We start from the raw sequence: 10157 nt of genomic DNA, 5'->3' as shown, positions 1-10157 counted from the left end.
TCCAGTCACTTGCAATGCTAGCTTTGCCATGAATCAAATTTCCCAAAATGTGTTGGTCTGTTTCTGGGCTCACTATTTCATTCTGTTGGTCTATTTGTCAGTCTTTGAATAATACCATATCTGTTAATTACTGTACCTTGGTAATAAATCTTGATTTATAGATGAACATGTATTTCCACATTTTTCAAGACTATTGAAACTGTTTAGGGTCCTTTATGTTTTCATATGAATTTTAGAGTTAGCTTGTTTTACAAAACCTTTGTTGGTATTTCAATTTAAACAATTACTTCATAGATTAATTTTGGAAAATTGACATCATTATGATATTGAAACTTCCTATTAATAAACATTATATATATATATATATATATATATATATATATATATATATATCTCCACAGAGAAAACGGGAATTTTATATTTTATATCCCATATACACACAGTAAACTGTATATACAGAGGGTGCCCAAAAAATCTATACACATTTTAGGACAGGAAAAAGCTGTATTAAAATTGTAATACTCAATATATACCAACACCAAAAGATGAATACAAGTCACGTTTGACTTCTGCAGTTACAAGAGACCTTCAAAGTGGTTACCATCAGTGTAATTTTAATACAGTTTTTCCTTTCTTAAAATGTGTAAACATTTTTTGGGGGTACCCTCTGTATGTGTGTGTGTGTGTGTGTGTGTGTGTGTATAATATAGTGTATATTATATATACATAGAAAGAGAATATTGTCAACACCCTAATACCCTAGAAGCTCTCCCCCTGTCCCATTGTGCCCTTTGTAGATGACAACCTTTCTCTCCATCAGAGAGGGATTTCTCATTTCTGTAATGACTGATTTCTGAAATAAACTGTGTATGCATCCCTAAACAATACTGTTTAGTTTTGCCTTTTCTAAACATTATTCAAATGGAATGATATGATAATCTGTGGTTTTTTATCCTTTGCTTCTTTCACTCTGCATTATATTTTGTGAGGTTACTTCCTGTTGTTACATGTAGCAATGATAATAAGCGAATAGACTACAATTGCATCCCAGCATCCTTGCTAAATCAATTTACTAAAAATAATTGTAGATTATTTTAGATATTCTACATACATGATCACATTGTCTATAGTTAACGGCAGTTTTATTTCCTCCTTTTTTTTTTTTTTTTTTTTAAGAGGTATTTCTTTTTTTTTTTTTTTTTTAAGATTTTATTGGGGAAGGGGAACAGGACTTTATTGGGGAACAATGGTCAAATTGTTGTCCTTTCAATCTTAGTTGTGGAGGGTTCTGTTCAGCTTCAAGTTGTTGTTCTTTCAGTCTTAGTTGTGGAGGGCGCAGCTCAGCTCCAGGTCCAGTTGCCGTTGCTAGTTGCAGGGGGCACAGCCCACCATCCCTTGCGGGAGTCGAACCGGCAACCTTGTGGTTGAGAGGACAAGCTCCAACCAACTGAGCCATCTGGGAGCTCAGCGGCAGCTCAGCTCAAGGTGCCGTGTTCAATCTTAGTTGCAGGGGGCGCTGCCCACCATCCCTTGCGGGACTCAAGGAATTGAACTGGCAACCTTGTGGTTGAGAGCCCGCGCTCCAACCAACAACTGAGCCATCCGGGAGGCAGCTCAGCTCAAGGTGCCGTGTTCAATCTTAGTTGCAGGGGGCAGAGCCCACCATCCCTTGCGGGACTCGAGAAATTGAACTGGCAACCTTGTGATTGAGAGCCCACTGGCCCATGTGGGAATCGAACCGGCAGCCTTCGGAGTTAGGAGCACAGAGCTCTAACCGCCTGAGCCACCAGGCCGGCCCTATTTCCTCCTTTTAAATTTGTAAAATTTTTATGTCTTTGTTTTTCCTTATTATACTGGGTAGGACCTCCAATAATACGTTAAATAGAAGTACCAAAACTAGGTAACTTTGCCTCATTTCTTAACTCAAGGTGAAAACTTTCAGCATTTTACCATTGATTGTGAACTTTGCTATAAGTTTCTTTTTATAGATGTCTTTACTATTTAAGAAAATTTCCTTGTATTACTAATTTGCTGAGTTGTTTTTTTTTTAAATCACAACCTTAAAATCGAAGGGACAGTAGAAATGTTTATGGATATTGAGAGAAAAGACGGTGACCTAAAACTTTTTTGCACAGGCAAAAAAGTACTCACCTCTCAGGTAAAAGAAAGATGTGGAGACGTGGCTGTCTAAACCGATGAGAACAGGTCTCGGAAACCCTTTTCACGAAGATGGCGCCTACAGCGAAGAAGGAAGCCCCTGCCCTTCCCAAAACCGAAGCCAAAGCAAAGGCTTTGAAGGCAAAGAAAGCAGTCCTGAAAGGCGTCCACAGCCGCAAAGAAAAGATCCGGACGTCACCCTCCTTCCGAAGGTCCAAGACACTGCAGCTTGGAAGGCAGCCGAAATATCTTCGGAAGAGAGCCCCCAGGAGAAACAAGCTTGACCACTACGCCATCATCAAATTCCCCCTAACTACCGAGTCAGCCATGAAGAAGAGAGAAGACAACAATACACTTGTGTCCATTGTGGATGGATGTCAAGGCCAACAAGCACCAGATCAAACAGGCTGTGAAGAGAATCTATGACATTGACGTGGCCAAGGTCAACACCCTGATCGGGCCTGATGGAGAGAAGAAGGCATAGGTTCCACTGGCTCCTGACTATGATGCTTTGGATGTTGACAACAAAATTGGGATCGTCTACACTGAGTCCAGCTGGCTAATTCTAACTACAAAATGTTTTCACTGTATATTTGTTTCTTTATGTTGATGTCCGGTTGTGCTGGGGGAGGCCACACTGTGGTATACTTGTACACAATAAATAACAGGGTTTACCCTAGAAAAAAAAAGAAAAGAAAGATGTCAAGGATGTACTCTAATCAAATAAGAAGTGAATCCGAATAGACTTCAACATAAGGAAAGATGAGAAACGAAGGGAGAAAGTTATGGAATATATATATATATTTACATTTAAATAAATGACAATAGTGTGGTTGACAATTTGTAATGTAAGTGCTAAGTAAGAACTCTTAAACATACAAGAAAAACTTACTATTAGTTACAAACCCAGAATATCAAACTGTCTTAGAAAAAACAAAGAGTTTGGAAAAGGTGGGAAGAGTGAGGAGGCAAAAACGTTTTAAAGGTTCTGTCTTGCGGGGAGCACAGCACCTACGTGGTATGAGAGGGGGGTTACTAGCATGTTTCGATATAATTGTAAAGAAATATACTTTTGATTAGTACTTCCAAATTAACAAAGAGAAAGGAGGAAATGAATAGTTATGAGAATAAGCCAGAAAAAAGGGAAAAGATGAAAATTAAAACAAATTTAAAAAATGAAATAATATAGAAAGAATAAAATCAAGTATATCAACTGTTACACTAAATGTGAATGAGCTGAATTTCCTTATAAAAGATAGAGACTGTCAGATTGGGTTGAAAAACCAAATCCAAATATATAATGCTTCTAGGAAGCATACCTAAAACAAAGTGCTATAGAAAGGTTGGTGATTAAAGAAATATCAGACAAATGCAAACAAAGAGAAATAAAAAATGACAACATAGATAATGTGAAATTTAAGGTAAAAATATGACATAAGACAGATATAATGAGTAATGATAAAAGACACATTTTAAGAAGAAGGTATTAGTCATAAACCTTTAAACACTAAACATCATGGCAGCCAAATATATAAGGCAGAAACTATGAGAAATACAAGGAAAATCTGATTTTAAAATATGCATTCACAATTATTGTTAAAGATTCTAATATTTGTCTATTAAAATCTGACAGATCTAGAAGACAAAAATTTAGCTAGGACATAGAGAATCTGAGTCTTACAATCAACCAGCTCAATTTAATAGATGCGTATAGAACTTTGCAAGCTACAAATACAGATTTTTTTCATATCAATAAAATATTTCTATTGTTATATATATCCAACCATCATGTACTTTGCCACAAATAAAACTTAATAAGTTTTTAAAAGTGAAAATTTCATAGGATATATTTTCTGATCAATATTTTAGAATGCAAATGAACAACAAATAGATGATCTCTAAACTATTAACTATTTAAAATAAAAGTAACTTCTAGATCAACACATAAATCAAAATTGGAATAAAAAACTATCTAGAAAGTAATGAAACCTATGTTTTAGAATGTAAAATACATATTCAAGAGAAAAATCATTCTTAAATGGCTTTATCCTTAAAGAAGATTAAAATGAAGTAATTAAGAACTCATCTTAGGAAATTAAAAACAAACAATAAACAATCCAGCCAAAGGAATTAATAAAAGTAAAAGTCAAAATTAGTGAAATAGTCATAAAATATAACGGAAAAAATTCAAAAATCTCAAATCTAAATTTTTTATTTTGGTAAAATACACATTATGTAATATTTATCATTTTAACCATTCATAAGTGTACAATTCAGTGGCATTAATTACACTCACAGTGCTGTGTAACAATTACCACTATCTATACCCAAAACTTGTTTTATCACCCACAACATAATCTCTGTACCGATTAAACAATAACTCTCTCTTCCTCCCTTCTCCCAACCCATGGTAACCACTATTCTCCTTTCTGTCTCTGTAAATTTGTTTATTCTAGGTAACTCATCTAAATGGAATCATATAATAATATTTGTCCTTTTGTGTCTGGTCAATTTCACTAAGCATGTTTTCAAGGTACGTTCATGTCATAGCATGTTATCAAAATTTCATTTATTTTTATCACTGAATAATAGTCCATCATGTATATATTCCACAGTTTGTTTATCCATTCATCTGTTGATGGACACTTGGGTTGTTTCCACCTTTTGGCTATTGTGAATAATGCTGCTATGAAGACTGGTGTACAAATATCTGTTTGACCTCTGCTCTCAATTCTTTTGAATGTGTACATAGGAGGGAATTGCTGGGTCACAAGGTAGTTCAAAGCCAAATCTAATTTTTTGTAAGATTAATGGATATTTCATTGCCACCATTGGAGACAAAGGAGAGAGATCACGCATTAGAAATTAGAAAGGCCATATAATGCCAGATGCAAAAGAGAGAAAAATAATTATAAGACAATATTACATACAACTCTATGGCAACCAATTCAAGAATCTAGAGAAAATTGTTGGGTTATTAGGAAAATACAAATTGACACAAAAAGAAATAAAAATTTTACATAGATTAATTACTGTATAAGAAACTGGAAAAGTAAAAGTAATACAGGAAAAGAAGGACACTTCTAAAATATAATAAAGAATATTCACCAAAAAACCATAGCAAATATCTTACTAAAACAGTGAAATCCTCAAGCTATTCCATTAAAATTAAGCACAAAAAAGGAATGCTCACCATGATCACTATTATTCAACATTATGTTAAAGGCTCTCTTGCATTAGTAAAACAAAACGGAATTATAAGAACAAATTCTTAGAACAGAAAAAAATTATCTCTACCTGTAGATGATGTGACAGTATACTGAGAGGAACCCAAAGACTGTAGTAAAAATTCTATTGGAGAAGAAATAAATAAGCAAATAAATGAACAAGTGGTTTACAGATTGTAGTGAGTACTCTGCAGGAAATAAATGGGGTAATGATAAAGACTAAGTAGGCGAAGGGTCTGACTCTAGACAGGCCGGCCAGGGAAGGCTTTTCTGCGGTAGAGCCAGAAGTTGGAGCTGAGAGATGAGAAGGAAGAGCTCAGGGTGGCATTCCAGCCAGTGGAGACAGTGTGCCAGGGAATGTTTGAGGAACAGTAAGAAGGCCATTGTGGCAGCAGCTAGGAGGGAGGGGTGGTGTGAGCGAAGCTGGGATGGGAAGTGGGGCTGTAATGACGGGGGGGGGGGGGGAGGGACACACGCTAGAATGGAGCTAATGAATTAATGTTTTTAATATTGAATCAATTTATTTAGCAAAGTACAATAGCAAAAAGACATAGGCAATTAATATAATATGCTAATGTCAGAAAGTAAAGTTGGTTAAGACTAAACTATATACATTGATACCAATGTCATGTCAAAGGAATACACATACATATAAGTTTAAGAGATCTCAACATATGTTTACTATTGATCAAAAATCACCTGGCTAACTACACAAATAACATCGGTAAGGAGTATCCAAAAGCAGTAATAAGCTCTATAGGATAGTAACTGTTACAGGAGATGTCAAAAGCTCACCAAACTGAGGGAGAACAACACTGGAAAAGTCATAAATCAAAACCTCACCAGGTCTGTAGCTGAGAGAAACTCGGGAGTCTCCCACACCGCTGTTTGTTAGTTCCCAAGAATGTTGTTGCTGTTGCCGTTGTTGCTGTTGTTGTTGTTGTTAGAAGTCAAGGCATCTTCTGATGCTATAAGCTGCCAGATACATGTAAGCTTTCAAGGTGTTAACAATCTGAAGAATGTTGCTGCTGTTGTTGTTAGAAGTTAAGATGTCTTCTGATGCTGTAAGCTGCAAACTGCATACAAGTTTTCTAGATGCTAACAAGTCCTCAAGAAGGCTAAATTAATTAGCCTCGGGAACCAGCCAGCCCTCACCAGGTTCATGGCTGGAAGTCAGGACATGCCCTGGTGTTGTAAGCTGCATGTTGCTGGAAGCCTTCAAAATGTTAGAATGATGAGAAATCACCAATGACAAATGACCAAATGACGAAATAATAGTAATAATTACACTGCCAACTGAGGTCTGTCTTATATGTTTTCTCAGATGTACCTTAGAGCCAAGTTTCGTGTTCCTGCCTCCCCCTCCAGGAATGGCCAGTTCCAGGAGGGTCCGGCAGTTACTGATATGAATGCTGCCCATCCGGCCGAAGCAGCAATTCGTCCGGATAAGCAACAGGTCCTGGCGATGTGCCTGTCACGTCGTCCTGATATAACTTAGCTACTTCTTCACTTTATCTATTGAGGTGGGCGAAACAGACAGAACAAAGAGGGAATTCTCTCAACTCCTGATCAAGAATTCCTTTAACCCTAAGCTAAGCTAACCATCACCTCACAGCGCAGACAGAAAAGCAACCTCATCTCATGTCTCCCCTGCTCTGGAGAATGTGACCAAAGGGGGAATTTATTCAACCCCTGATCACAGCACAGAAATCACCTCACATACAGGAACAGATAAAAGCTAATAGACAAAAGCTCACATCAACCAATGAAGGCAAATTTTCCTCAACATCTACCCTACAGGGGCTTATAGGCCAGAGTATGGAGGTTGAATTTTATCCTAATTGCCAGAAGAAGACATTGAAGAACTTTGGACTTTAGGCAAGGGAGAGATTTAAGTTTCTAAAATCTGATTTATGTTTTTAAAAGAATATTTTGTCTGCTTTGTAGGGAATACGGCAAGAGGAGCAAAGAGCGATCAATTAGAAAGCTATTGCTGTTTTCCAGGTGGGAAATCACCGCAGTTTGCTTGGGGAATGGCTTGGGGTGAAGACGAATGGGTAGATTTTGGAGCTAGAACTCAAAATGGGTGGATGTGGGAGTGTTAGCTTTGCCTGACATGTCTCTACTGGGCTCTTTGTTCTCAAACTCTGTTTTTTTGCTTCAGCTATGTCTCTTACGTACAAACACACAATAGGTAGATAGTTTGTCCTAGGCTTTTTACCACGGGATTTTTTTAAGTTAGGGGACTTTAATCCATCTGCAATAATTATGATGTCTGATATGTTTTCCACTGGTTTACTTTATATTTTTAGTTCTATGATTTCCCTTCCCCCTTGGTCTCCTGTTCCTGATTCTTGAGGGACTGCTTGAGTTTTCTTGGTTTCTTCTTTCTTGAAACTTTAATGATTTCTAGTCTTCTGGTCTAGTAACTGTTCAGGGTCTCAAAACTCATTTTAAGTATTAACTTTACCTTTCTCCGCCGGCCCCATCCTTTTCCCTTTCTTTAATATCCTCATAAATCTTTGTGATCACTTCAAATTCTTTTTAGAAGTAGTGTGTTTCCATGTGAATATGTGAAGCTGTCTGGCACATATATAGTCATTTCTCCCTTCTTTTCCCTTAAGGAGAATGAAGACCTGAAAGGAGTGGAAGCAGCGAAGGGGACGAGGGGGCAGGCGGAGACGTCCGCGCGGGCCTGGGTTGGGGCTGACTCAGACTTGTCTCATTCGAGGACCGCACCACACTCCGCTCAGCCCAAGCCCGCGGTCCGCACAGTCCCAGGGCTACACGGCTCCCGGCTGTCAGTGGCTCTCAGGCCCAAGTCTGGCTGGAGGAGGTTCCTAACTCCGCCCCAGTCAGAGGAGCCGGCCCTCAGGAAGTTCAGAGCTCATCCACTAGAGGGCACTGGCGCGCTTTCCAGAAGACGCCGTCCCCGGGTTCGGGTCCTCGTCCCTGTAGATGGTTCTGCCCTAAGGGCGGCAGATGCAAGGGGAAGGAGCGCACAGCCAGGTCAGAGTGGAGGAGGACCCGGAGCCGGGCACGCGTCCCTCACGCCAATACACACACAGCCAACTAGAGACGTGAGCATCTGGTGGAGACGAGGTCGGCAGTGCCTGACCCAAAGAAGAACCGTAGCTAGGGATTCATCAGATGGCACTCAGGAATTCGTAAGGTGGAGCTGCACGGGGTACCCAGTACAGTTCAAGACCCCAAACTCCCCTCACCCTAGTCCCAAAGCAGTTCTCCCAAAGCTGCCACCATGCCTGAATCCCCACCCTTACAATCTCTCTGTTGCACAAGACCAGTCAAGTGCACATGAATTAACCACATATTACCCAAGGACAAAGCATTAACCCTTGGTTAGCAGTTAGCACAGATTCATTTTGCACTGAGGTGGGATTGAGGTGTGGACATCTGTGGACTGCTCGTCATTGAGGATGTCGTTATTATTCCCTCAAGGACTACAATAATGTATTACTTTTCCTTGCCAGGCACTGGGAGCTTTGCTTATCTCTTTAATAACACAGCATTTTGAGATCCCTTGGTTAAGGCGAAGTCTACTAGGTTTCTCCACTGTAAAGTTACTATTTCCCCCTTTTGTAATTAGTAATTACTTGCAGGAACATACTTTGAGACTATGAAATATTCCGTTTCTCCTCAAACTTCCCCCACTTCTCGGTGTCCTTGGTCTGCCTCTGGGACACCTGTACATGCTGGCGTTGAGGGTTTTGGCACTTGATTCACAGTTTTCCTCTCACCCCAATCCTGCCATCCGCCTAAGTCAGCCACTGTATTACATGTCCCTCCCCCTCACCTGTCTTCTCTGCTTCGTGCCTTTCCCCCTGCACCTGTCATTGACCTCCACGCGTTTATGACATCCCTTCTCCTGGAGCCCTTTAGGTACCTCTTCCTCTTTCATCTAACTCCGCTCCTTTCCTCTCCGCCTCGCTCTCCCTCCACTCTTCCTTGGTAGCTACTTCTCTGTTCAATTCCCACATCCTTCAAACTCTGCAAATAATATCCATTACCATTTTCTTGAAAATAACCAAGACTCCAACCTGAACTACTTCGACTTTCTTTCTCTATATTCTACAAACAGCTTCACCTCCACCACCATCCTCTCCTCCCCTCTAGTCTCAGACAGGAAAGGCCTTTCTAAGGCCAGCTGCAGCTCTGAAAACAGCCTGGAAGAGTAGAAAGAACACAGGCTTTGGAGTAAGTCAGACCTGATTTGGGTCCTAGTGCGCCCACTGACTGGCTATGCAACCAAGTTTTGTTTCGTTTTGTCTTTAAGTTTTGTGAGCATCAATTAACCTATCAGTGATATCTGAATAGAAATACTAATTGTTAAACATTTTAAGAATTAGTATCAATGTGTGACAAGTTCCTAAAACAGACTCTGACAATGTAATGCTCAATAAATGGTAGCTATTCTAATTATTCATAGTATGGGTCCCTGCCCCCTCTAAAAACTTCTTCATTCATTGCCTCTCCTTTCTCCTATGTTTTTAGCCTCCCACTCTCAGCTGGCTTCTTCCCTCAGCTTATAAACAAGGTCAAATTTCTCCCATCTTAAAACATGCAACAAAAACTCCTCTATAAAGAAATCCACTAGCTTCCTCAGAGTACTTCCACATCTTGTCATGAAAGGAGAACATCCACAAGTAGGAGTCCTTGGCTTAACCAGTACCTGGTTCTTTGAGATTCGTATTTCCTGTGGGAATCTTCCATTTGGCTTTTTGAATCAGAAAATTGGCTTATGTCATCAATTCT

General features: G+C 39.3%; 1 pseudogene; it reads left to right on the top strand.

Moving 5' to 3' along the window:
* The first annotated feature begins 2229 nt into the window (after window positions 1-2229).
* LOC109449471 (large ribosomal subunit protein uL23 pseudogene) lies at window positions 2230-2806 on the top strand (annotated as a pseudogene).
* Window positions 2807-10157: the final 7351 nt, after the last annotated feature.

The sequence above is a fragment of the Rhinolophus sinicus genome, chromosome 17 (assembly GCF_057876585.1).
Source record: "Rhinolophus sinicus isolate RSI-liver-muscle chromosome 17, RSI-T2T, whole genome shotgun sequence".
NCBI lineage: Eukaryota > Metazoa > Chordata > Mammalia > Chiroptera > Rhinolophidae > Rhinolophus > Rhinolophus sinicus.
This window is presented reverse-complemented; position numbering and strand designations above follow the sequence as displayed.